Source organism: Microcaecilia unicolor, chromosome 11, assembly GCF_901765095.1.
Source record: "Microcaecilia unicolor chromosome 11, aMicUni1.1, whole genome shotgun sequence".
Taxonomy (NCBI): Eukaryota; Metazoa; Chordata; class Amphibia; order Gymnophiona; family Siphonopidae; genus Microcaecilia; species Microcaecilia unicolor.
This window is the reverse complement of record NC_044041.1, coordinates 161171288-161197523: the sequence shown is the minus strand read 5'-3', so window position 1 is coordinate 161197523 and position 26236 is coordinate 161171288. Positions and strand designations below refer to the sequence as shown.

Here is a 26236-nt window from a genome sequence, read left to right as displayed (position 1 = left end):
CAGTTTTTCCAAAGATTCTCTTTTTGCTGCCTCGCTTTAGACAATATCTTCTCCTTCATGGGGAAATCAGCAAAACACACTACAATGTCCCTCAGGTGAGATTCTCGCTGCGGGCCAGCCACTCTGTGTGCTTTCTGGATGCGGAGGTCTAGTAGTTGACCACCTTCCTCAGAATTCAAAATGAACCCACACAGCTCTTGAATCACTGCTTCACAGTTGCTAAATATATCCAAGTCAGGGATTCCTTTGAATCGCAAATTGTTTTGGCGCGACCTATTCTCCAGGTCTTCCACCTGCTCCCTGAGTTGTTGTAATTCCCGAGTGTCAGCATTCACCACTTTATGCAGTTTCCCCATGTCCTGCTTAAAAGTCTCCATCCCTCCTCCACCTCACCGACACGAATTTCAGCCCTAATTTCTCTCAGGGCAGTTTGTATATCCTTTCGGACCCCCGCCAGATCGGCCTTCAAGTCTTGAAACCAAGCCACTACTTCTGATTTTGCAATCTCGCCAGCCTCAAGTCCCTCCTCAGCGTGCTCCTCCCCGGCCACAGCTGGACTCGCCGCCATCTTTGCTTCACTCCGCTCTGGCCCCGCCGAAGCCGCCAGCATTTTCTTACTTTGATCCGTCGAAAAACGGAATTGCTCCAGTCCCTTCTTTGGCGGCATACCTCAGGGACCTTTCCCCTTCGATGCAGTCTTCGGGATGCTGCTCAAGTCTGTGGGATTTGCTCGCTCTAAACAATGCCCCGATGGAGCTCCGCGTTCAAGCTGCCATCCCGGTCCGTGACGTCACTTCCTCCGCACACACATTCTTGTATGGGAGATTACAATCAATAATAGCAATGCTGTTTTTCCCCACTAAGATTTAACCAAAACACTGAAAACCTCAGCGGTGCACCTTGCCAATGATTTTACACTGTTGCACCCATTTCGTCATTGGTTCTCAAGTGTTTTAATACGGAATTAATATAAACTTCCCTCCATTTTCCTCCTGCATATAGAGCTATCTTATGTTATATATTTGAATTTTTATATAACCTATAGATTGATTTAACTTCAAGCAGAGCATTGTCAGACAGGGGACATGATATCCGACATGATCACCCCCCCCCCCCCAGGGCTGTCCCGAAGACTGTCCCCTACAAATAAAATTCATAATACACTCCATTAGAAGATGTGTGTACACAGCCCCCCATGGGTGATACTTTTAATACCCAACCACCTTACTTCAAATTATCAATAGCGCCAGCTCAGCTTATATATATGATGTATACCTGCCAAGATGGTGACGGCGTTTTCTTATTTATTTATGTATTAAGATTTATTTACAGCCTTTTTGAAGGAATTCACTCAAGGCGGTGTGCAGTAAGAATAGATCAAACATGAGCAATAGGCAATTACAGCAGTAAAAATATTAAAAAAAAACCCAATACAAAATGGTCAGAAAGATGATTAAATATTATCGCAGCGATAAAGATCCAAGTTGGCGATTTGAGCTGTGTGGGCGTTTTCTTATCTCCGAGGGATAGTTGTGGTAAAACGCCAGAATTTCCCCATTTTTGCTTGAAGAATGGGGAAAAGGAAGGGGAAAACAAAGGTTCAAGCCTCCCCGAACCTTGTTATGGGTCCCGCTGTTCGTCAAACCACACTAGAAGCCTTCGGGATGAGACCGCTCGAAGCGCAAGCTCCTGCTTCGACGAGACCCGCGGAAACGGGTCAGAGCATAGAGGAGGTGACGTTGAGTCCCCCCGTAAGGGCAGCCCCCCCCCACCAAGAGGTGTTCAGACGCCGATGGAGAGGAATCGGATGGAGGAAGCGGTTGTGCAGCCCCTGCCCGTTCAGCTGGGAGGACCTGTCGGCTTCTCTACCCCTATCGAAACAACACAGGGAGAGCTGGAGGAATCGCTCTCATATCGAGGAGACACCCCGGAAGGTGGCGGGATTGTGGTAAGACCGGCTGTTGTTACACTAGAAGTGCTCTGGGACTCAATCCAAGGATTAAATGCTTCCCTTAAAATGATAACAAACTCTCTTAAAAAGGAGATTGTGGGGGTTAAACAAATTTCCCAAACTTTGACTGTCAAATCTCAAGAACAATCAGATAAAACAGCACTCCTGGAAGGAGAAGTCGCTAAACTTAAGAATATTACGACAAATTTAATGAAAGATAAAGAAATCCAAGCACGAAGAATTGAATTTCTTGATAATCAGTTTCGTAGGAATAACTTGCGGTTTATAAACTTTCCCAAGTCTCCATTGATTCCTGCGGTGGAGATGTTAAGGAAATATTTCAGTGACGTCCTGGGTCTACTAGTGGAGGGTTTTCCACCCATTGTTAAGGCCCAGTACATAACAGGAGCTACAATCAACTTAAACGAACAACAACCGCAAAATCAGCAGTTAAATTTAACTGACTTTCTAGAGAGCTCCTTGGACATAGTGACAGAACGGACCACACTGCTGGCTACTTTTGCCTTTGAAATGGACAGGAACAACATCTTTAAGATTTATTTTCAACATATTAATGCAGTTTTTTTGGGGCTCGAGGGTTCAAATTTTTCCCGATTTGACAAGGGATACGCAGAAGAGGAGGAGAGAATTCTTGCAATATAGGGCGAGACTTCTCAACCTGGGTGCAGTTTTCAAATTTAAATTTCCTTGTAGATGCTTAGTATTCCTACAATCAAATAACTATGTATTCTTTGATCCCTTAAAACTGCAACAATTTATAGTAGCAAAGGAAAGTGTTAATACTCCTTAGTTGAATCCCAAAGAATGTAATACGCTGTAAAGTTGGCTCGCAGGATAAACTTGCTTTTCATGCTCATTGATAATTAATTTCCTTCTGTTTGCCTAGTATCTGGATCCTTTTTGTGGACAAAGTGATAGAGTAATATTTCCAATGTATAAAAATTATTTTTTGCTTTGTAAACAGTTTCCCATATTTCCATTACATTTATGTTGTTTAATAAATGTAAAAGCATAAATAAAATATTTTAAAAAATATATATATATTATCTCAGCTAGGGTAGGAGTGGATAAACATGTCCTGCTGCAGTATGTGCAGCCCAAGTCACTCCTTGTGTGAGTGAGAATAACAACTTGGTTAGCTCTTCCATTAAAGGCCTGGTTGAGGAGCCAACCTTTCACCTGCTTCCTGAAGTAGAGATAGTCTTGTGTTAAGCAAAGCCTTTCAGGCAGTGCATTCCAGAATGTGGGGGCTACTTCGGAGAAGGCTCGCTTGCGGGTATTACATCATGTAATGTCTTTTGGAGAGAGTGTAGTTTGTGATAGTCCTTGAGAGGACCTCAGTGTCCTTGGCGGTGTGTGGAGGATCATCCTATTCTTCAGGTACTCAGGGCCATTTCCTTTCAAGGATTTGAAGATCAGACATAGATCTCTCAAGACAAATCCCTCCTCTCAGTACCCTTCTCCACCACCGCCAACTCCAGGCTCCGCCCTTTCTGCCTCACCTCACCCCATGCTTGGAATAAACTCCCTGAGCCCATACGCCATGCCCCCTCCCTGCCCATCTTCAGATCCTTGCTCAAAGCCCACCTCTTCAATGTCGCCTTCTGCACCTAACCACTACACCTCTATTCAGGAAATCTTGACTGCTCCAACTTGACATTTCGTCCTTTAGATTGTAAGCTCCTTCAAGCAGGGACTCTCCTTTTTTGTTAAACTGTACAGCGCTGCGTAACCCTAGTAGCGCTCTAGAAATGTTAAGTAGTAGTAGTAGTAGTTTTAAATTTAGCCCTGTATTGTACTGGTAGCCAATGAAGTTTTTGCAAAAATGGTATGATGTGGTCACATCATTTGCAACCTTCTATGAGTCTTGCTGCTGCATTCTGAATCAACTGGAGCTGGTACAGGCCCTTTGTAGTCAGATCATTGTATAGTGCATTGCAGTAATCCAGTCTTGATGTTATCATGGCATGCACAACTGGGATAAGATTTACCTTCTCGGTGTAAGGAGAGAGGTAGCATAGCTGTCGCAAATAGTAGAAGCAGCTCTTGAAGGTTGCTTGGATTTGGGGAATCAGAGTAAGTGTTGAATCTAACTGTATTCCAAGGTTCCTGACTTGTGATTTGAGGGGGAGTTCATACTTTCCAAAAGGGATTTTGATGTCAGGTATGTATCCATTTGTGTTAGGGACCCAGAGAAGCTCGGTTTTACTTGGGTTCAGGCAAAGTTTGTTGTGTTTAGCCTATTCTTGAATTGATGTTAGACAGGTAATCAGTTTATTCAAGGCTGTAGATAAGTCAGGTTCAATGGGTGTGAGTAGCTGCACATCATTTGCATAGATGTAGAACTGAGTGTCCATTGACTGAATCAGCTCAGCTAGTGGCTTGAGGTAGATATTGAACAGAATAGATGACAGTATCGATCCTTGTGGTACCCCACAGGTCAGTGTCCATGGTGGTGATGAGTTGCTGCCAAACATTATGAATTGTTGCCTGTCTGATAGATAGGATCTGAACCAGGCAAGTACTGTTCCATTGATGCCTGTTTCTATCAGTCGTGCTAGCATGATATCATGATACACAATGTCAAAAGCTGCTGAAAAATCTAGCAGTACTAACATCGAGGCAAATCCCTTGTCTCGGTTTCTGTGAAGATCATCTAGTAGGGATACGAGGACCGTTTCTGTTCCATAACCGGATCTGAATCCAGATTGACATGGATCTAGCCAGTTTCTCTCTTCTAGCCTTATAACCTTATATACTACTACTTGTATACCTACGTCACCCAGCCCCAGAATTCTGACTACCTTAAAATAGACATCCATTCCAACTCTAAATATAACCCACACGGCATCATTGTATTTAATTTTACAAAACGTCTGCTGTTCTCTGTAATTCTATAAATATCGAACCTCCCTCCCTCCCCACTTTGATATAATCAATGATCCACCATCTCATATTAGTAACAGCATGTGTTTGGGCCACCCAATGGGGCATGTAAATTCTGATTAATAATATGTGATTTATGCTTTGTTAATCTGATCTTGATGGGATGATGGCTACTCCTGCCAACATAATCCAGACTGCACGAACAAAGAACGATATAAACTACATTCCTTGTCCCACAGCCTGTATTGTTTGTGGCTCTTAAACACCACCCAGTTTGGGGATCTATCCAGGATGCACTTGTTACGTTCCTCACCTGATTCCAGGCCTGCGCGTCTGATTCACCGGCGAGGTGCGGTCCGGCAGTGCTAGCCGGCTTTTTGATGTTTCTCCAGGATGGGTCGGTTTCAGTTTCCCAAGTCTGGCAGCCGTCATCCGGTTTAGAGCACAGGCAGTGGCCATCTTGGTTAGCTCAGGAGGGGGCGGCCATCTTGTGTAAACGAGATCAGGAAGGAACTCCATATTTGGTCTTGGGAGGATCTCCTATGGGGGCAGCCATGTTGATTTCACCTGAGTGTGGTTTGTTCAGATTTTCTCACTATTTAAAGTACTGCCTCCAGGCCTTCATTGCTTCGTCCTCTTTTGTTCCGAGGAGTTGCTGTCGGAGTGCTGTTCACCGACCGCCTTCTGTTCCTGTTTTTCCTGTGTACCAGACCTTGGCTAGTTATTTCGGATTTTGCTTGTTTGCTGCCTGCCTTGACTCTGGACTGATTTTGACTATTTCTTGGCCTGTTGGAGTACTGGTTCTGGACAGTGTCTGTTTCCTGCTTTCCTGGTCAGCGGCTGTGCAACCCCGCCGGTTCCTGAAGTCCTGGTGGCCGCCTGCAGCTGGGGGCTTAACTCCCGGTGAACGGTGGTCGCTTCCCAGGTGAAGCCTGGGGTTGTCTGGCTGCCTGACCGAGTGCGGTGCCACTCCATCTCTGCCGTGCTCAGTCGGGGCACAGGGGCTCACCACTACCGGGTCATAACAGTAGGACGAAGCCATGAGCTCGCCAGATGGTTCCGAGCTTCCTAAGCTGGCTCAGGCGGTACAGCTGCAGCAGGCGCAAATAGCCCGATTGTCCAGTATACTGCAGAACGTCAGCAATCAACTTCTAGGGGCCCAGCAGCAGGCCGCTGCGGGTCCTCCAGGATCTAGAGCGGAGGCTTCCACCACATGTCTGCGTCTCCCGGAGCCACCGCGCTTTGATGGAACCCCAGCAGCCTGCAGGGGGTTCCTTAACCAATGTCAGATCTTGTTTGAGTTACAGCCGGATGCTTTTTCTTCCGATCAAATTAAAGTGACTTTCATCATTTCTCTGTTGTCGGGTGCCGCTCTGGCTTGGGCATCTCCGCTGTGGGAACAGCGGAGCCCGATACTGACCAACCTGGAGGAGTTCTTGCGGCATTTCAGGATGGTGTTCGACGTACCTGGCCGACCATCTTCTGCCTCGGGAGCACTGCTGCGGATTCAGCAGGGCTCCGGGTCGGTCGGGGCGTACGCCATCCGGTTCCGCACGCTGGCCGCGGAGCTTCGGTGGAACCAGGAGGCCTTAACGGCCATCTTCTGGCAAGGACTGGACGGGCGAGTCAAGGATGAGCTGGCCGGCCGAGGGATTCCGGCCACTTTGGACGACCTTATTGCTCTCTGCACTAGGATTGACATCCGGTACCAGGAGCGAGCCCAGGAGAGAGGAATGTCACGGCCGCGGCAGAGATCCGGAGGTCCGTGTCCTCATCCAGAGGCACGTGGTTTCCATGAGGAAGGTTCGGAAGGAACCCAGGATGAACCCATGGTAATGGGCCGACATCGCCTGTCCAAGGAAGAAAGAAATCATCGACTCCGAAACCGTCTGTGCTTGTATTGTGGGGAGGCCGGCCATTTCTCAGGCAATTGCCCAAACAAGCCTAAGGGGTCGGGAAACGCTCCGGCCCGAGCCCCATGAAGGGAGTGGCTCTGGGCCGGTTGGCCTCCCTTCCAGACAATTTGCTCTCAGTTCCTGTTCTGCTCCAAGACGGGGAGCGTCGGGTTCAGACTAGAGCCTTGTTGGACTCTGGGGCCGGAGGGAACTTCATTGACGCAGAGTTCTTGTCCCAGCTGGGAAGTCCCACGCTACCCTGTCAGCCGGTGCTCCGGGTCACCTCCATCCAGGGGGACAGCCTTCCCCGGACTATTTCTCAGGTTACCACAGCCATCCATCTTCAGGTGGGGGCATTGCATCAGGAGAAGATCCAGTTTCTGGTGCTCACCCGAGCCATCCATCCAGTGATTCTGGGACTCCCCTGGCTGCGGCTACACGCGCCTGTAATCGACTGGACTACTGGTGAGATTAGGCAGTGGGGTTCTCGATGTTTTGAGCACTGTCTCCTGCGAGTCAAGACCCCTATTCCACTCTGCTCTGTGTCACTGCCAACCCCGCAGAAGGGGTTATCTGGGTTACCCCATGACTATCAGGACTTCCAGGATGTGTTCAGCGCCCGGGCAGCGGATACTTTACCCCCACACCAGTCGTTTGACTGTGCTATAGATCTTCTGCCTGGTGTAGAGCCACCTCGGGGGCGTCTTTATACATTATCTCGGGAGGAGTCCCGTGTTATGAGAGAATACATTCGGGAGAATCTCATCAAGGGGTTTATCCGATCCTCCACTTCTCCTGCAGGGGCCGGGTTCTTCTTTGTGTCCAAGAAGGACGGGTCCCTTCGCCCCTGCATAGATTATCGGGGCCTGAACAAGATCACCATTAAGAACCGGTATCCGCTTCCACTCATTCCGGAGTTGTTTGACCGCCTTCAAGGAGCCCGGATTTTCACCAAACTGGATTTGCGCGGGGCTTACAATCTGGTGCGGATCCGTGAAGGGGATGAGTGGAAGACGGCTTTTAACACTCACGAGGGGCACTTCGAATACCGGGTTATGCCCTTTGGACTCTGCAATGCCCCAGCGGTGTTCCAGAATTTCGTGAATTACATTTTTCAAGATCTACTGTACACTTCTGTCATAGTGTATCTGGATGACATCCTGATTTTCTCTGCCTCACTGCACCAGCATGTGTCCGATGTCCGCATTGTGCTCCAGCGGCTCCGGGAGCACCGCTTATATGCCAAATTGGAGAAATGCTCGTTTCACCAGCAGAGTCTTCCATTCCTGGGGTATATTGTGTCCTCCACCGGATTACAAATGGATCCTGGGAAATTGACTGCAATCCGCGACTGGCCGGCTCCCCAGTGCCTGCGGGCCTTGCAGAGGTTCCTGGGGTTCGCCAACTACTACCGACAGTTTATCAAGGACTACTCCCTCATCACGGCTCCCTTAACGGCCCTCACTAGGAAGGGCACCGATGTCAAGAACTAGACGCCAGAGGCGGTTGCTGCATTTGCCACCTTGAAGAAAGCGTTTCTTTCTGCACCAGTCCTCCGCAGTCCGGATCCTACCCAGCCTTTCCTGGTGGAAGTAGACGCCTCAGCCTTGGGAGTAGGGGCCGTGCTCTCCCAGACATCTGCTGCCGGGAAGAAGCATCCCTGCTTCTTCTTCTCCCGTAAGTTCACCCCCGCGGAACGAAACTATACAGTGGGAGATCGGGAGCTTCTGGCGCTCAAGTTGGCTTTTGAGGAATGGCAGTACCTGCTGGAGGGAGCAGCGCATCCGGTGATGGTGATCACCGACCACAAGAACCTCTTATACCTCCAAAATGCTACCAGACTGAATCCTCGTCAGGCCCGGTGGTCTCTGTTTTTTGCACGCTTCGACTTCCGCCTGATTTTCAGACCAGGGGAGAAGAACGTCCAGGCGGATGCCTTGTCCCGCAGTTTCGAGGCTCCCGGGGACCAGGAAGAGCCATATCCCATGTTGAATCCGGCCTGCATTCCTTCCATATCCGGGGCGAGTGCCGCATGCCAGAGGGCAGTACCAGTGGGTCTCCGGAGGAAGGTGCTGCGCTGGGGCACGCTTCTGAATTCGCCGGACACTTCGGGTTCCATAAGACCCTCCATCTGATCTCTCGGTCATACTGGTGGCCGCGGATGGCGCAGGATGTGCGGCAGTATGTGACCACCTGTCCAGTATGCGCCCGAACTAAGAGTTCCCATCAGAGGCAGTGGGGCTTGATGCAGCCCATGCCGGTACCACAGCAGCCCTGGGAGGACCTGTCCATGGATTTTATCACTGATCTGCCGGCCTCCCAGGGCAACACCGTCATCTGGGTGGTGATTGACCGGTTTTCCAAGATGGCTCACTTTGTTCCTATGAAGACCTTGCCCACTGCAGCCAGCCTTGCCGCCAGCTTCATCACCCACATCTTCAGGCTCCATGGATTACCCCAAAGGATCATCAGTGACCGGGGCTCTCAGTTCACCTCCCGCTTTTGGAGAGCGCTTTGTTCAGCTTTTGGGGTAACCACTCTCTTTTCCTCAGCGTACCATCCGCAGACTAACGGGATGGTGGAACGGGTCAACCAAACCGTGAAGGCGTTCCTCCGAGCCTACTCAAATCAGCGCCAAGATGATTGGTCCACCCTGCTACCCTGGGCGGAGTTCGCTTACAACAACAGTCTGCATTCAGCCTCCCGGACTACACCCTTCAGCACCATCTATGGGCGTCATCCTCGTCTACCTCCACCAATTTCCCCCGCTGAGGTTCCACCCCAAGTTCAGTCCACGGTCCGAACTCTTCAGGAAGCATGGAAGAAGGTTCAGGAGCAGCTGCGCCGGGCAGCGGTCAAGGCCAAGGAGACGTACGACCGCAAGAGGCAGGCGGCTCCCACGTTCCAGCCAGGAGAGAAGGTTTGGCTAAGCACCCGGTACCTGAAGCTGCGGCTCCCATCACTCAAGTTTGCCCCTCGCTTCATTGGGCCGTTTGCGGTGCGCTCCAGGATAGGCGCGGTGACTTATCGGCTGCACCTGCCCGGTCAACTCAGAGTACACAATGCCTTCCACGTGTCTCTCTTGAAACCTTTCCGCAGGTCCAAGTGGCATCCGGAACCTAAGAGGGTGGTCGTGCCAGAGAGTGATCCAGACCCCGAGTACGAGGTGGACCGGATTCTGGACTCGAAGCTACGTGGAGGGAGGTTGTTCTACCTGTTGTCCTGGAAACACTTCGGACCCGAAGACAACTCCTGGGAGCCAGCAACCAACGTCCATGCTCCAGACCTGGTCCGTGAGTACCATTCCCTCCATCCTAATCGACTCGGACCAGGGAGACGGGGGAGGCGTCAGGGGGGGATACTGTTACGTTCCTCACCTGATTCCAGGCCTGCGCGTCTGATTCACCGGCGAGGTGCGGTCCGGCAGTGCTAGCCGGCTTTTTGATGTTTCTCCAGGATGGGTCGGTTTCAGTTTCCCAAGTCTGGCAGCCGTCATCCGGTTTAGAGCACAGGCAGTGGCCATCTTGGTTAGCTCAGGAGGGGGCGGCCATCTTGTGTAAACGAGATCAGGAAGGAACTCCATATTTGGTCTTGGGAGGATCTCCTATGGGGGCAGCCATGTTGATTTCACCTGAGTGTGGTTTGTTCAGATTTTCTCACTATTTAAAGCACTGCCTCCAGGCCTTCATTGCTTCGTCCTCTTTTGTTCCGAGGAGTTGCTGTCGGAGTGCTGTTCACCGACCGCCTTCTGTTCCTGTTTTTCCTGTGTACCAGACCTTGGCTAGTTATTTCGGATTTTGCTTGTTTGCTGCCTGCCTTGACTCTGGACTGATTTTGACTATTTCTTGGCCTGTTGGAGTACTGGTTCTGGACAGTGTCTGTTTCCTGCTTTCCTGGTCAGCGGCTGTGCAACCCCTCCGGTTCCTGAAGTCCTGGTGGCCGCCTGCAGCTGGGGGCTTAACTCCCGGTGAACGGTGGTCGCTTCCCAGGTGAAGCTTGGGGTTGTCTGGCTGCCTGACCGAGTGCGGTGCCACTCCATCTCTGCCGTGCTCAGTCGGGGCACAGGGGCTCACCACTACCGGGTCATAACAGCACTGTCCATAGTGAAGCTACACCATTGGCAATGTCCACAGGCATTATGGGTAAATATACCTCCCAAGGCCCCACCCCCTCATGGGTGACACTCTTAATACCCACTACCTTACCTCAAATTATAATAGCACCAGGTCAGCTCATACATATATGAAATATCTCTGCCAAGATGGTGATGGCATTTTCTTTTGACCTTATATACTACTTCCTGTACTTTCTAGGAAAAGAGAGGTGCTGTTGCTGGGAGATTTCAACGTGCCGGATGCGGATTGAAATTTCCATCTGTGGAATCAGAAAGAAGTAAAGAGATCATGGATGCTTTTCAAAGTGCTCTGCTCAGACAAATGGTGACGGAACCCACGAGGGAGGGAGCAACGCTAGATCTGATGCTCACAAGTGGGGAAAGTGTCTCAAATGTCCGAGTGGGTGCCCACCTGGGCAGCAGTGACCATCAAACAGTTTGATATAGCAGCTGAAATGGAGGGCAGTCACTCAAAACTCAAAGACCTGGATTTCAAACATGCTGACTTTAGTACAATGGGGGAATACCTGAAGAAAGAGCTGATGTGCTGGGAGGACATACGAGAAGCGGAAAGGCAGTGGTCCAGGCTGAAAGAAGCTATAAATATGGCTACAAACCTTTATGTAAGGAGAGTAAATAAAAGTAAGCGAAAAAGGAAAGCGATATGGTTCTTCAAGCAAGTAAGTGGCTGAGAAAATAAAGGCTAAAGAGTTGTCATTCATGAAATACAAAAAAACTCAAGAACAGGAATACCGGATGAAACGGAAAGAAGCCAAGAAAGATATACATCTGGTGAAAGCGGAAGAATAAATGAATAGAAATATAAGGAGGGGGTGACAAACATTTTTTCAGGTATATTAGTGAAAGGAGGAAGACTAAAATAGAATTGTGAGACTGAAAGATGCTGTGAACTGCTATGTGGAAAGTGATGAAGAAAAAGCAAATATACTTCTGTTTTCACGGAAGAAAATCCTGTAGAAGGACCACGATTGACTGGCAAAATTACATATGAGAATGGAGCGGATATAGTACCATTCACAGAAGAGAGTGTTTATGAACAACTTGAAAATCTAAAGGTAGACAAAGCCATGGGAGCAGACGGGATCCATCCCAGGATATTGAGAGAACTAGGAGAGGTTCTGACGGGTGCTCTTAAAGATTTGTTTAATAAATCCTTGAAAATGGGAGAGGTTCCATGGGGTTGGAGAAGAGTGGATGAGGTCCCTCTTCACAAAAGTGATGACAGAGAAGAAGCTGGAAGCTACAGGCCGATAAGCTTCACTTGGTTATTGGAAAGTAATGGAAGCAATGCTGAAGAAAAGGATAGTGAATTTCCTGGAATCCAATAAGTTGCCAGATCTGAGACAACATGGTTTTACCAAAGTTAAATTGTGTCAAACGAATCTCATTGAATTCTATGTCTGGGTGACCAGAGAATTGATTCAAGGACGTGTGATAGATGTAATCTACAAGTGTTGCCATAGAATAAAAGTGTTGCCATAGTGGGACAGACCAAAGGTCCATCAAGCCCATTATTCTGTGCCTGGCAAGATCCCAGATCAGCAAAACAGATTTTGAGCTGCTTATCCTAGAAATAAGCAATAGATTTTCCCAAGTCCATCTTAATAATGGCTTATGGACCTTTGTTTCAGGAAATTATCCAAACCTTTTTAAAACCCTGCTACGCTATCTGCTTTTACCACATTCTCGGGCAACAAATTCCAGAGTTTAATTACATGCTGAGTAAAGAAATACTTTCTCCAGTTTGTTTTAAATGTACTACTTACTTGGTAACATAGTAGATGACGGCAGATAAAAGACCCCTGTATGGTGCATCCAGTCTGCCCAATAAGATAAACTCATTGCATATGGTATGAACTGATACATTATATATGTATACCTGATCTTGATTTATCCTTGCTATTTTTAGGGCATAGACTGTAGAAGTCTGCCCGGCACTGGCCTTGTTCTAAAGTTGTAGTCAATGCCCCTGAATAGCTCCACTCCAGCCCATCCAAATCTATTCAGCCTTGTTCAGGGCACAGACCATAGAAGTCTGCCCAGCACCGGATTTCCTATTTAATCTCTGAATAGTTTCTTTGGATCCAGACCTTCTAAACAGGATTCCTTTGTATTTGTCCCACACATTTTTGAATTCCATTACCATTTTCATCTCTACCACCTCCCACGGGAGGACATTCTAGGATCTACCACCCTCTCAGTGAAAAAATACTTCCTGACATTATTCCTGAGTCGGCTCCCTTTCAACTTCAAGTCGTGCTCTCTGGTTCTACCTCCCCATTTCTGGAAAATGTTTGTTTATGGATTAATACCTTTCAAATATTTGAACGTCTGTATCATATCACCCCTACATAAGTATTGCCATACTGGGAAAGACCATAGGTCCATCAAGCCTAGCATCCTGTTTCCAACAGTGGCCAATCCAGGTCACAAATACTTGGCAAGATCCCAAAAAAGTACAAAACATTTTATACTGCTTATCCCAGAAATAGTGGATTTTCCCCAAGTCCATTTAATAATAGTCTATGGATTTTTCCTTTAGAAAGCCGTCCAAACCTTTTTAAAACTCCACTAAGCTAACCGCCTTTACCATATTCTCTGGCAATGAATTCCAGAGTTTAATTACACGTTGAGTGAAGAAATTTTTTCTCCGATTCGTTTTAAATTTACTACATTGTAGCTTCATCGCATGCCCCCTAGTTCTAGTATTTTTGGAAAGCGTAAACAGACGCTTCACATCTACCCGTTCAACTCCACTCATTATTTTATAGACCTCTATCATATCTCCCCTCAGCCACCTTTTCACCAAGCTGAAGAGCCCTAGCCGCTTTAGCCTTTCCTTATAGGGAAGTCGTTCCATCCCCTTTATCATTTTCGTCGCACTTCTCTGCACCTTTTCCAATTCCACTATATCTTTTTTGAGATGCGGTGACCAGAATTGAACACAATATTTGAGGTGCGGTCACACCATGTAGCGATACAAAGGCATTATAGCATCCTCATTTTTGTTTTCCATTCCTTTCCTAACAATACCTAACATTCTATTTGCTTTCTTAGCCGCAGCAGCACACTGAGAAGGTTTCAACGTATCATCAACGACGACACCTAGATCCTTTTCTTGGTCCGTGACTCCTAACGTGGAACCTTGCATGACATAGCTATAATTCGGGTTCCTCTTTCCCACATGCATCACTTTGCACTTGCTCACATTAAACATCATCTGCCATTTAGCTGCCCAGTCTCCCAGTCTCGTAAGGTCCTCTTGTAATTTTTCACAATCCTCCCGTGATTTAACGACTTTGAATAACTTTGTGTCATCAGCAAATTTAATTACCTCACTAGTTACTCCCATCTCTAGGTCATTTATAAATATGTTAAAAAGCAGCGGTCCTAGCACAGACCCCTGGGGAACCCCACTAACTACCCTTCTCCATTGTGGAGATTTCAGCAAAGTCTTTGACACAGTTCTTCATATGGAGGCTTTGGAATAAACTTGACAGGCTGAAGATAGGACCCTGAGTAGTGAACTGGACTAGGAACTGGTTGACGGACAGACGCCAGAGGGTGGTGGTTAATGGAATTCAGTCATAGGGGGGAAGGTGAATAGTGGAGTGCCTGAAGGATCGGTGCTGGGGCCGATTCTGTTCAATGCATTTTGTGAGTGACATCGCCGAAGGTTTAGAAAGTAAAGTTTGCCTTTTTGCTTATGATACCAAGATTTGTAACAGAATGGACACCCTGGAGGGAATGGAAAACATGAAGAAGGATCTGCAGAAGCTAGAAGAATGGTCTAATGTTTGGCAATTAAATTCATTGCAAAGAAGTGCAAAGTGATGCACTTAGGGAGTAGAAATCCACGGGAGATATATGTGTTAGGCGGTGAGAATCTGATATGCACAGACAGGGAGAGGGATCTTGAGGTGATAGTATCTGAGGATCTGAAAGCGACAAAACAGCGTGACATGGCAGTGGCCATAGCCAGAAGGATGCTAGGCTGTAATGTATGTAATGGAAGAAGTAACTTACTTGTTAGTCTCACTCACACACACAAGGAGTGACTCGGGCTGCACATACTGCAGTAGGACATGTTTATCCACTCCTACCCTAGCTGAGATAATATTCAACCATCTCTCTGACCTCATGTGCAACTTTCTTTAAATCAGTGACCTTACTTTCTAACTCTTCTTACTCTCTTACCTATATATATGTTACATCTTTGCTTTACCCTTCACTATCAATGAAAATGTTCTATTAAGTATTGTGTTGACATTGTAAGTAGCATACTATGCCATATTTTGTATTATTTGAATATTTTTACTGCTGTAATTGCCTATTGCTCATGTTTGATTTATTCTTACTGTACACCGCCTTGAGTGAATTCCTTCAAAAAGGCGGTAAATAAATCCTAATAAATAAAATAGAGAGATGTTGATGCCCCTGTACAAGTCGTTGATGAGGCCCCACCTGGAGTATTGTGTTCAATTTTGGAGGCCGTATCTTGCTAACGATGTAAAAAGACTTGAAACATTGTAATGAAAAGCTACAAAATGGTATGGGATTTGTGTTACAAAGATGTACAAGGAGAGACTTACTGACCTGAACATGTATACCCTGGAGGAAAGGAGAAATATTTGAAATATTTGAAAGGTATTAATCCACAAACAAACTTTTTCTAGAGATGGCAAGGCCGTTGACCTAGAGGACATGAATTGAGGTTGAAGGGGGGCAGACTCAGGAAAAATGTCAGGAAATATTTTTTCACGGAGAGGGTGGTGTGGATATTTGGAATGCCCTCCCGTGGTAGCTGGTGGAGATGAAAATGGTAACGGAATTCGAAAATGCATGGGATAAACACAAAGGAATCCTGTTCAGAAGGAATGGATCCACAGAAGTTTTGTGGAGATTGGGAAGCAAAGCTAGTGCTGGGCAGATTTCTACAATCTGTGCCCTGAAAATGGCAAGGACAAATCAAGGTCGGGTATACATATAAAGTAGTACATACAGAGGGGCATAATCGAATGCAAACGCCTATCTCCATGGGCGTTTATCTCCGAGAACGGGTCCATGAAGGGGTGGGCCGAACTGTATTTTCGAAAAAAATGGACGTTTTTGAGCTGGGCGTTTGCTTTTTTTAGTGATAATGGAAACTAAAAACGCCCAGCTCAAAAACAGCCTAATCCGAGCCATTTGGTCGTGGGAGGGGCCAGGATTCATAGTACACTGGCCCCCCTGATATGCCAGGACACCAACTGAGCACCCTAGGTCAGTGCGGTGGACTTCAAAAAAAGTTCCCACATGCATAGCTCCCTTACCATGGGTGCTGAGCTCCCAACCCCCCTCCCCCAAAACCCACTACCCACAAATGTACAACACTACCATAGCTCTTAGGGGTGAAGGGGGCACCTACATGTGGGTACAGTGGGTTTTGGAAGACTCCCATTTACCAGCACAAGTGTTACAGGTGGGGGGTGGGATGGGCCTGGGGCCACCTGGCTGAAGTGCACTGCGGTACCCACTAAAAGTGCTCCAGGGACCTGCATACACGCAAGCCTCTAGGACTTGTTGCTGCTGTATAACATTGGCACACCAGTTGACACCTGAAGACTAATCTCTCCAAAAACGTCCTTTATTGGAATAAAAGCGTTTACTCACAGTTAAATGCAGATCAGAGGTTGTGCCCCACTGGCAACGAGTCTCCCTGGTCCTGAGATGAGCAGTAGGTCAGAGCTGGCAGAATGCTGTACAATGCCCTCTTTCAGACACATTCAAGGTAAGAACTAAATTCTCTAACGTGGCTAACACAGGAAAGGGAACTAAAACTGGCTTACAAAAATGGCCACTACCGCATGGACTACAACAGGAAACACAACAGGGAACACTCTGACCCAGTAGGCAGGGGGAAAAGCTTACCAACATCGTGAGACTGTAACACAAGCTAATGAAATCACGGAGCCCAATACCCTACACCCACCACAATGCAATGCTGATGTGAACCTGTACTGCACCCGAGAGCCACATCTAACCTAGGGAAAGGCTGTGACAGGATCGAACACATTCTGCTGTCATGGAGGTGGGTATGGCATTTGAGGATGGCATACAGGCTGGAAAAAAGTTTTTAAAGTGGGGTTTTTTTTGGTGGGAGGGGGTTAGTGACCACTGGGGAAGTCTGGGGAGGTCATCCCCGATTTCCTCCAGTGGTCATCTGGGCAGTTGGGGCACTTTTTTGGGACTTGTTCGTGAGAAAAAAGGGTCCAAAAAAGTGACCCAAAATCGCGGTCAAAACGCCTTTTTTTTATTATCAGCTACAGACGCCCATCTCTCCTCGGCTGATAACCACGCCCCAGTCCCGCCTCTGACACGCCTCTGACACGCCCCCGTCAACTTTATTCGTTTCCGCGACGGAGTGCAGTTGGAAAAGCCCAAAATCGGCTTTCGATTATACTGATTTTGGGCGCCTTTGCGAGAAAAACGCCCATCTCCCGATTTGGGTCGAAATATAGGCGTTGTTCTCTTTCGATTATAAGCTGGATAGTGAGTTTATCTTATTGGGCAGACTGGATGGACCGTACAGGTCTTTATCTGCCTTCATCTACTATGTTACTATGTAAAAATTCAAATATATAACATAAGATAACTGTATATGCAGCAGGAAAGTGGAGGGAAGTTTATATTCATTCCGTATTAAAACACTTGAAAACCGATGACGAGGTAGGTGCAAGAAATCCTTGCAACGGTGTAAAATCATTGGCAAGGTGCATTGCTGAGGTTTTCGGTGTTTTGGTTAAATCTTAGTGGGAGAAACAGCATTGCTAATATGAGTAGTGGATAAGGCATCTTTAACCTAGAAGGAATAAAGTAGACATGTTAGTGCAGCTGGACCTGAAGGGTTAGTTACCTGCAGAGAATAGTTAATGGATATAGAAAAAGACAATGCAGTGCCAAAACTGTTGGAATAATGTATTGTATTTAACATGCATTGCCTGTCAGAAATGTTTTTTTTCTCTGTGATTACTCTGTGACCTCTGATGTAAATTGCTTAGAGAGGTCACACCCATGCAACTTCCTGTGGGGGTTAGGCACAGCACATGGAGCTCATGATCTCTCCTAAGCTGAGGATCTATGGTGTGAGCATCCATTACCATCTAAGCACATGGAAAGAGCTGATAATCCAAATGTATAGTATTATGTATATATAAGCCTGTCTGAATATAATCTAACTACAAACTGTGAGTAAACAGATGTTTTGTTACTTCAACTTTAAAGTGACTCAGCAGTGAATTATTCTGGGGTGTATGAGAGAGATGAAGAAAAGAAATTAACATTTCTAAAGCTGAAGCTGTGTGTATAAAAATCTAATTATTTACTACAAATAATCCAACAAAAGGGTTATGGGCCCAGGGTCAGGAATTGAAAAAGAAGAGAAATATTACCAGGCAGTAAAAAAGCCACATTTTTCTCTTAAGTTTTAAAAGAAAGATTCAGTCTGTCTCTCTCTCTCCCCCCACACAACAAACAGAAGGCAAGGCTAAGAAATGGCTGAGGGAGGAAATTCACCATTTTTCTACTCTCTCAAGGTGCCTAAATTAACTGAATTTAATTATCAGCAGTGGGAACTAAGATTCAGATGTCTCCTTCAAGCAAAGAAATTAAATATATGCTTAGACCAAAACAGAACAGCTGAAAATATGGCTGAATGGGACAATGCAAACTATTATGTGAAGTGCATGTTTTTGGAAGCTCTCTCAGAGAAACAAGCCATATTAGTGGAGGCAAAAGATACAGCAAACGAAATTTTATATAAACTAAGAACTATGTATGCAACTACATATGCAAAACAGCAACCAATTTGGTTGGCAGAGTTGAATGAAACCAAATTAAGGGATAAAAGTAAATGTAATGATCACATTATGCATCTTATGTCTTCATTTCAAAAGTTAGAACTTTCTGGAATTCCCATGTGTGATGCATTGAAAAGAGCATTTCTTTTTACCTCACTATCAAAGAAGTTTGATGTTTTTAGGTCTGTAAATGAAGCCATTGAAGGGCAATCTTTTGAACAGGCAGCATCAAAACTGAGGCAGGAATGCATAATTAATGATTCTGAGGAGATGTGTTCTCAAAGACAGTCAGAGAGAAATGAAACAAATTTCTTGGCAAAGAACAGAGGAAGGCGGAGCTATGGGAAAACTCCACCCAAGGGCAAGCTGATTTGCTACTCATGTGGAAAGGAGGGACATGTATCTAAATGGTGTAAGGAAACACAAAACACTCCCTCTAGCTCACCTAAGCCAATGGAACAAAAGAATTTTCCAAGCAGGACATGTACAAAAGACAATGATAAACATAAGAGCTTTCTAATGGTAGAAAAATCTTTGACTATGGTAAATAATAATTCAAATGAAAGTACTTGGATTTTGGATTCGGGGAGCACATGCCATTTAACCAATTGTAAGGATTTCTTTCAGGAAATGAGTCCAGAAGAAGGTATTCTTCAAACTGCAAACGCAGGGACTACTCAGATCCAAGCAAAAGGCATTGGATTCTTAAAATGCAAAGTGTCTAATGAAGTTAAAGAAATTCCTGTAAGTGATGTCTTGTATATTCCCCAAGCAGTTTGCAATATGCTTAGTGTATCTACATTAGATAAGAAGGGATTTGCGATTCATTTTGAAAACAATAAGTGCACAATCTCTAAAAATGATGAAGTGTATGCTGAAGCTTTTATGCATAATGATGTTTATAAACTGAGCATTTCAGGTGAAGCCTCACATATGGCGCAAGTAAGGAAGAATGATGGTAAATGTAGTCTGGAAATCTGGCACCGCCGCCTGGGACATCGTGATTTTAAGGTGATCCAGGATCTTCACAGTGGGCAACTAGCCACAGGCATTCAAATAAGTGCAGATACTGGTAAAATGGAGAAATGCATAGACTGTGTTACTCAAAAAGGTGTGAGACCCTCATTTCCTGCATACACCGGAAATAGGAGTAATAAAGTACTGGACTTAATACACAGTGACTTATGTGGACCATTTAATATCCCATCATTGGGAAATAACAGATTTGTGCTAATATTCTTGGATGATTTTTCTAGATACTGTGTGGCCTATTTGCTGAAAGAAAAAAGTCAAGTCACAGACATGCTGAAGAAATACGTAGCCATGGTGAGCAATAAATTTGAAAGAAAACCAAAGGTTCTTCAGACCGACAATGGTGGTGAGTTCACTTCACAAAGCATGCGCACATTTCTAGAATAAGAAGGCATTCAGCATATCACAACAGTAGCTTATACACCAGAGCAAAATTCTGTTGCAGAGAGAAAATTTAGGTCACTTGTGGAAATGACCAGGTGTATGCTGTCAGATAGCAATCTCCCTAAAAGACTATGGGGGGAAGCTATTCTCACAGCAGTGTACCTACAAAACAGAATGCCAACTAAAGGCGCTGAGCGCACACCACATGAGACATGGCATGGTAGGAAGCCAAACCTGTCACACATAAGAACATTTGGAAGTACAGCATATGCTCATGTACCAAAGCAAAGAAGGCATAAGCTGGATTCCACAACAGAAAGGGGCATTTTAGTTGGCTATGCTCCAGGACACAAAGGATATAGAATTTTGAATCTGAAAACTGGCATTGTTGGCATAAGACATGTTACATATTTTGATGAAAACAAAAGGGTTGATAAAGGCTGGATTATCCCAGATGAGCCTTATCATCCAGAATATGAATCTAGAACCATAATAGACATGCCAGTGTATATAAATGCCATACCAAGGCAGATGTCTGAAAGCAACTCACCTGTATCTAACGAGGAACAGGCAGAGGAAGCAGACACAGAAAGGATCATTGCAGAAGACAGTACAGTTGGAGAAGGGGAATCAATTGGAGAAGGACTCTCAGATTTAGAGGATGCGGAAAGGTCGGACCAACCTGTTGTCAGACGCTCATCCAGGAAAAACAAAGGTGTTCCACCCCCAAGACTGTCTTACCTAACAAAGTCAGCAGAAGCTCAAGAGCCCTTAACATGGGATGAGATTGAGAAAATGCCAGCAGAAGAAGCTGCTGAATGGCGTAAAGCTGCACAAGAAGAAATTGATGCATTGCATAAAAATAATACTTGGATTCTTACAAAATTACCTCCTGGCAAGAAAGCTATAGGATGCAAATGGGTATTCAAGTTAAAAAGGAATGCACAAGGAAAAGTGGAAAGGTATAAAGCCAGATTAGTCGCAAAGGGATATCTTCAAAAATATGGAGAAGATTTTGATGAAGTGTTTGCACCTGTAGTGAAACACACGACAATTAGAACACTTCTGAGCATTGCAGTCTCAAAAGGCATGCAAGTCAACCACATTGATGTGAAAACAGCATTTCTTCATGGAGATATAACTGAAGACTTGTACATGGAACAGCCAACAGGTTTCATAAATACAAAACAAAGACAGCTAGTGTGTAAATTAAACAAAGGTCTTTATGGATTAAAGCAAAGTGCAAAATGTTGGAATGACAAATTGCATGAAATATTGACAAATTTAGGATTTAAGCAAGGTGAAGCAGATAAATGCTTGTACACTAGGTGCAGAAATGGACAATATGCATACATTTTAGCTTTTGTTGATGATCTGCTCATTGCAAGCGAAAGTGAGCAAGAGTACAAGGACATTGTAAAATATTTAAACCTGAATGTTGAGATAAAAGAACTTGGTAATGTGTCATACTATCTTGGTATAGAAATTGAGAAACAAAATGATGGTTCTTATCTTCTAAGCCAGAAGCAGAAAATAAATGAGCTTATTGAAAGTTTAGGTATGCAAGATGCCCAAGTTGTAAGCACTCCCATGATCACTGATTTTCTGAAGGATGAAACAGTAAGAGAACCTTTACCAGATAACATCCAATATAGATCAGCCATAGGTAAGCTTTTATATCTGACTACCACATACAGGGCTGATATAGCAAATGCAGTAGGAATTTTGAGCAGAAGGGTCAGCTCACCTACCAAATCAGATTGGACTGCAGTTAAAAGGATGGTAAGGTATTTAAAAGGTACCATTGATTGTAAATTGAAGATTTCAGCCAATAGTAATCCAAAACTAATATGTTACTGTGATTCAGATTGGGCAGGGGATCATTCTGATTATAAATCCACAAGTGGATATGTGTTTATGTATGGAAATGTACAAATTTCTTGGGCCAGTCATAAACAAAGTATTGTGAGTCTGTCTTCTACAGAAGCTGAATATGTGGCCGTATCAGAAGCATGCAGAGAACTGATGTGGATTGAAAAACTTTTGCTGGATTTTGGAATAGATGAACAGAGACCAATCCAGATAATGGAAGATAATCAAAGCTGCATCAGACTGTCACAGAATGACAAGGTTCAGTCACGCACCAAGCACATCGCAACGAAATACCACAACGTGCGAGAGTTGGCGAAAGAAGGGGTCATCAGTCTACACTATTGTCACACCAGTGAGATGACAGCTGACATCATGACCAAACCGTTACCCAGAGAACGTTTTGAGAATCTGCGTATAAAGCTTGGACTTTGTGTGAATTAATAATTGCATGACAGTTATGCATGAGAAGGGGTTTGTTGGAATAATGTATTGTATTTAACATGCATTGCCTGTCAGAAATGTTTTTTTTCTCTGTGATTACTCTGTGACCTCTGATGTAAATTGCTTAGAGAGGTCACACCCATGCAACTTCCTGTGGGGGTTAGGCACAGCACATGGAGCTCATGATCTCTCCTAAGCTGAGGATCTATGGTGTGAGCATCCATTACCATCTAAGCACATGGAAAGAGCTGATAATCCAAATGTATAGTATTATGTATATATAAGCCTGTCTGAATATAATCTAACTACAAACTGTGAGTAAACAGATGTTTTGTTACTTCAACTTTAAAGTGACTCAGCAGTGAATTATTCTGGGGTGTATGAGAGAGATGAAGAAAAGAAATTAACATTTCTAAAGCTGAAGCTGTGTGTATAAAAATCTGCTAATTATTTACTACAAATAATCCAACAAAAGCCTGAAGGGTTAGTTACCTGCAGAGAATAGTTAATGGATATAGAAAAAGACAATGCAGTGCCAAAACTTTGTTAGGTGGATTATTGTGCTTTTTGTTGTTGTCTTGAAAACTCAATAAAAAGTAAGTTAAAAAGAAAATGACTGCTATACCATTTAGGGGAGAAGTTAGCAATGTGGGCTATCTAGGTCATTCTATTCTCTTACAATGTTTACACCACATTGGCATTACAGGCCATGTAATATATTGGTTCCATTCATATCTGTCATCTAGAGAATACATAGAGACTCATTTTCAAAGCAATTAGCTTACAAAGTTACATGGTAACCTATTGAACTTTGTAAGTCTAAGTGCTTTGAAAATGAGCCCCGTAGTAACCTATATAATTTTGTAAGTCTACGAGCCTCCATGTAACTTTGTCTGTGCTTTGAAAATGAGCAGCATAGTAAGTTACAGGGGCGTAGCCAGACACCCAATTTTGTGTGGGCCTGGGCCCAAGATGGGTGGGCAGAAGAACCCTGCCTCATCCCACAGATGATGTGGTCTCTCCTCTTACCTGCATGCCATATGGTCTCTCAAATATCCTCCCTCTCCTGCATACCTTTTAAATAGCAGATTTTCATCGGCAACAGGCAGCAACTAATACACACAGCTGATGTTGGCTCCATACCCTTCCCTCTGATGTAACTTCCTGTTTCCGCCTAGGCAAGAATACATCAGAGCGAAAGCTATGGGGCTGGTGCGAGCAGTATGCATCAGTCACTGCTCATTGCAGGCGAAGATCTGCTATTTACAAGGTATGCAGGAGGGACAGTTGTTGGGAGTTCGGCTGGTGGGGCTTGGGGATCCCTGCCAGCTACATTATAGCTGTGCTGGTACTAGGTGGGCCTGAGCCCAAAGTGGGTGGGCCTGGGCCCACCCAAGCCCACCCTTGGCTACGCCACTGGTAAGTTACTAGGGATCATCATCTAGATCATTCCCCATTGCTTGTGGAGTCTCTCAAGGCTCCATCTTGGTGCCAACCCTATTCAATATTTTCTTGACACTACTTCCACAGGTCTCATGGGTTTTATATACGCAGATGGCATTCAAATTCTGACACCCCTAGATCCTGCCAATCTTCAAGACATCCGCTCCTTCAGTGCCCTGGGATTGGTAACATGAAATATTGCTACTATTTGGGTTTCTGCCAGGTACTTGTGACCTGGCTTGGCCACTGTTGAAAACAGGATACTGGGCTAGATGGACCATTGGTCTGACCCAGTATAGCTATTCTTATGTCGTTATGATAACTTCTCCCCTAAATTAAAAAAAAAAAAGGAATGGTAATAAAATGAAGAAAGTAGGGAAAAAAAAGTTAAAGGAGGGGCTGCAAAGGTTAAAACTGATATTTGTTTTTTCTACATATTTGATATATTGCTAGGGCCTGCACATTAAGCATGAACACTGTTTAAAACAATACCAACCTGGAAGCCCTGATCAGATGTATTCCACACATTAGAAAAGGTCAAAGAAAGACCAAATTACTGTTGGCATGATTAAAGGGGAGGTGGAAAAGGCGATTAAAGGTAAAAAGACGGCTTTCAAAAAATGGAAAGTGGAATAGTGGAATTTGTGCATAATTAATTTTCCCTGGTTGCCCTTGGTATCCCTTGCTGGTATGTTTTAAAGACACCCTACTGACACACCCAAGATTTTTCATAGTCACTCCCTCCTCTTCTTAGAAGCCATTATCTTCCACCCTTTGCAAAGAAGATGTCTGAGGCAGAGTGAGGTCAACTGGAAGAGTCCCAAGAGCCCCAGGATAGTGCAGAGTTTATTCTATTATTACAGATATCAGATGAGAACAATGCAACTGTAGGAACTTTGTGTGTGAAACTTGCTGTAGGTCAATGGTTCTCAACTTGGTCCTCAAGACACACATAGTGCATGCAAATTTATCTCATGCATATTCATTATGGATATCCTGAAAACTTGACTGGTTAACAGGCTTATTTTCGAAAGAGAAGGGCACCCATCTTTCGACACAAATTGCAAGATGGGCGTCCTTCTCACAGGGTCACCCAAATCGGCATAATCGAAAGCTGATTTTGGGTATCCTCAACTGCATATAAACATCATCTGATTGAATATTTGGATACATATATATATATATATATATATATATATATATATATATCTAAAGCAACATAGAGAAGGAGGAAACTATTACTATTTTTTAGCAAAGTGGCTTAGGTTAGAGCAAGCTGGGTGCATCTTTTTATCTTAAGTTTCCTTATAAATGTTTAGTTGATTATCAAAATATTGATTTGGTTTCCTTGGAACTAATGCAGCTTTTTATAAAATAAGTGAATGTAGAGTAACTAGCTGCATCCTGAATCTGGAACCAGTTAATTTTTAAGTATTGAGATTGTATTGGTAGGGTATTCTCTACTTATATTCTCTGTTTTTTTAAATTTTAAACTATGTAAGGCTTCTTTTACAAAGTGGTGCAACTGATTAGCATGCATTGAATATGATGAAGCTCTTGGGAATTGAATGAGCTTCTTCACATTCAGTGTGCTAATCGGTAGCGCCGCTTTGTAAAAGGAGCCCATAGTGACTTTCTTTTTGGATTTAAATTATCTGTCTCTTTCTTATTGTGGACTTGTGATATGAATGGGGTGTATGTGGAACTGCTTTTTCTTTTATTTGTTTGTCTTTCTACTCAAGAGTTTGTCCTGAATTTGGAATGTCAAATTTTATGAATAAAAATTTTTATTATTTAACAAGTTTATTGATGACACAACATGACAAATCAGCCAACAAATTCAAAATACGTTTTAGAAATAACACTGTCTGAATAAGAGCAGAAAAATAGGCATGTCATCAAACGTTTTAACATTCCCCCCACCCTATCCAAACTTACAACCCACCCACTCTTATGTTTATGCAGTTCTTTATTAAAACTCCAGCATAATATACCAAAATATTACCCCCTGTAAATTCACCAACCAATCAGAATAAAACGTTTTAAAAATGGAAAACATATCTAAGTGAAAAAAATAGGAAAGAGCATAAGCATTGGTAAGTTAGATATAAAGTGGTTGTAAGCTAGCCAAAAGAGAATTTGAAAAGAAGCATGCCATAGAGGCTAAAACTCATAATACCTGTATTTTTTTTTCTCAGGTACATTGAAAGCAGGAAGCCTGTGAAGGAGTGAGTTGGACCACTAGATGACTGAGGGTTATAAGAAGCACTTGGGAATGTTAAGGTAGTAGTGGAAAAATTGTGAAGTCTCTTCTTTGGGTTTACACTGGAAACAATCT

At 44.5% G+C, this 26236-nt stretch overlaps 1 protein-coding gene across 2 annotated transcripts in view; it reads left to right on the top strand.

Annotated features, from left to right (window-relative positions):
* Positions 1-26236, top strand: part of LOC115480231 (probable G-protein coupled receptor 132) — a 103309-nt gene that overhangs the window by 40859 nt on the left and 36214 nt on the right. For both annotated transcript variants that reach the window (XM_030218751.1, XM_030218750.1), the window contains exon 3: positions 26097-26181. The gene's annotated coding sequence lies outside the window, so the exon portion shown is untranslated. The remainder of the gene's footprint in view (positions 1-26096; positions 26182-26236) is intronic.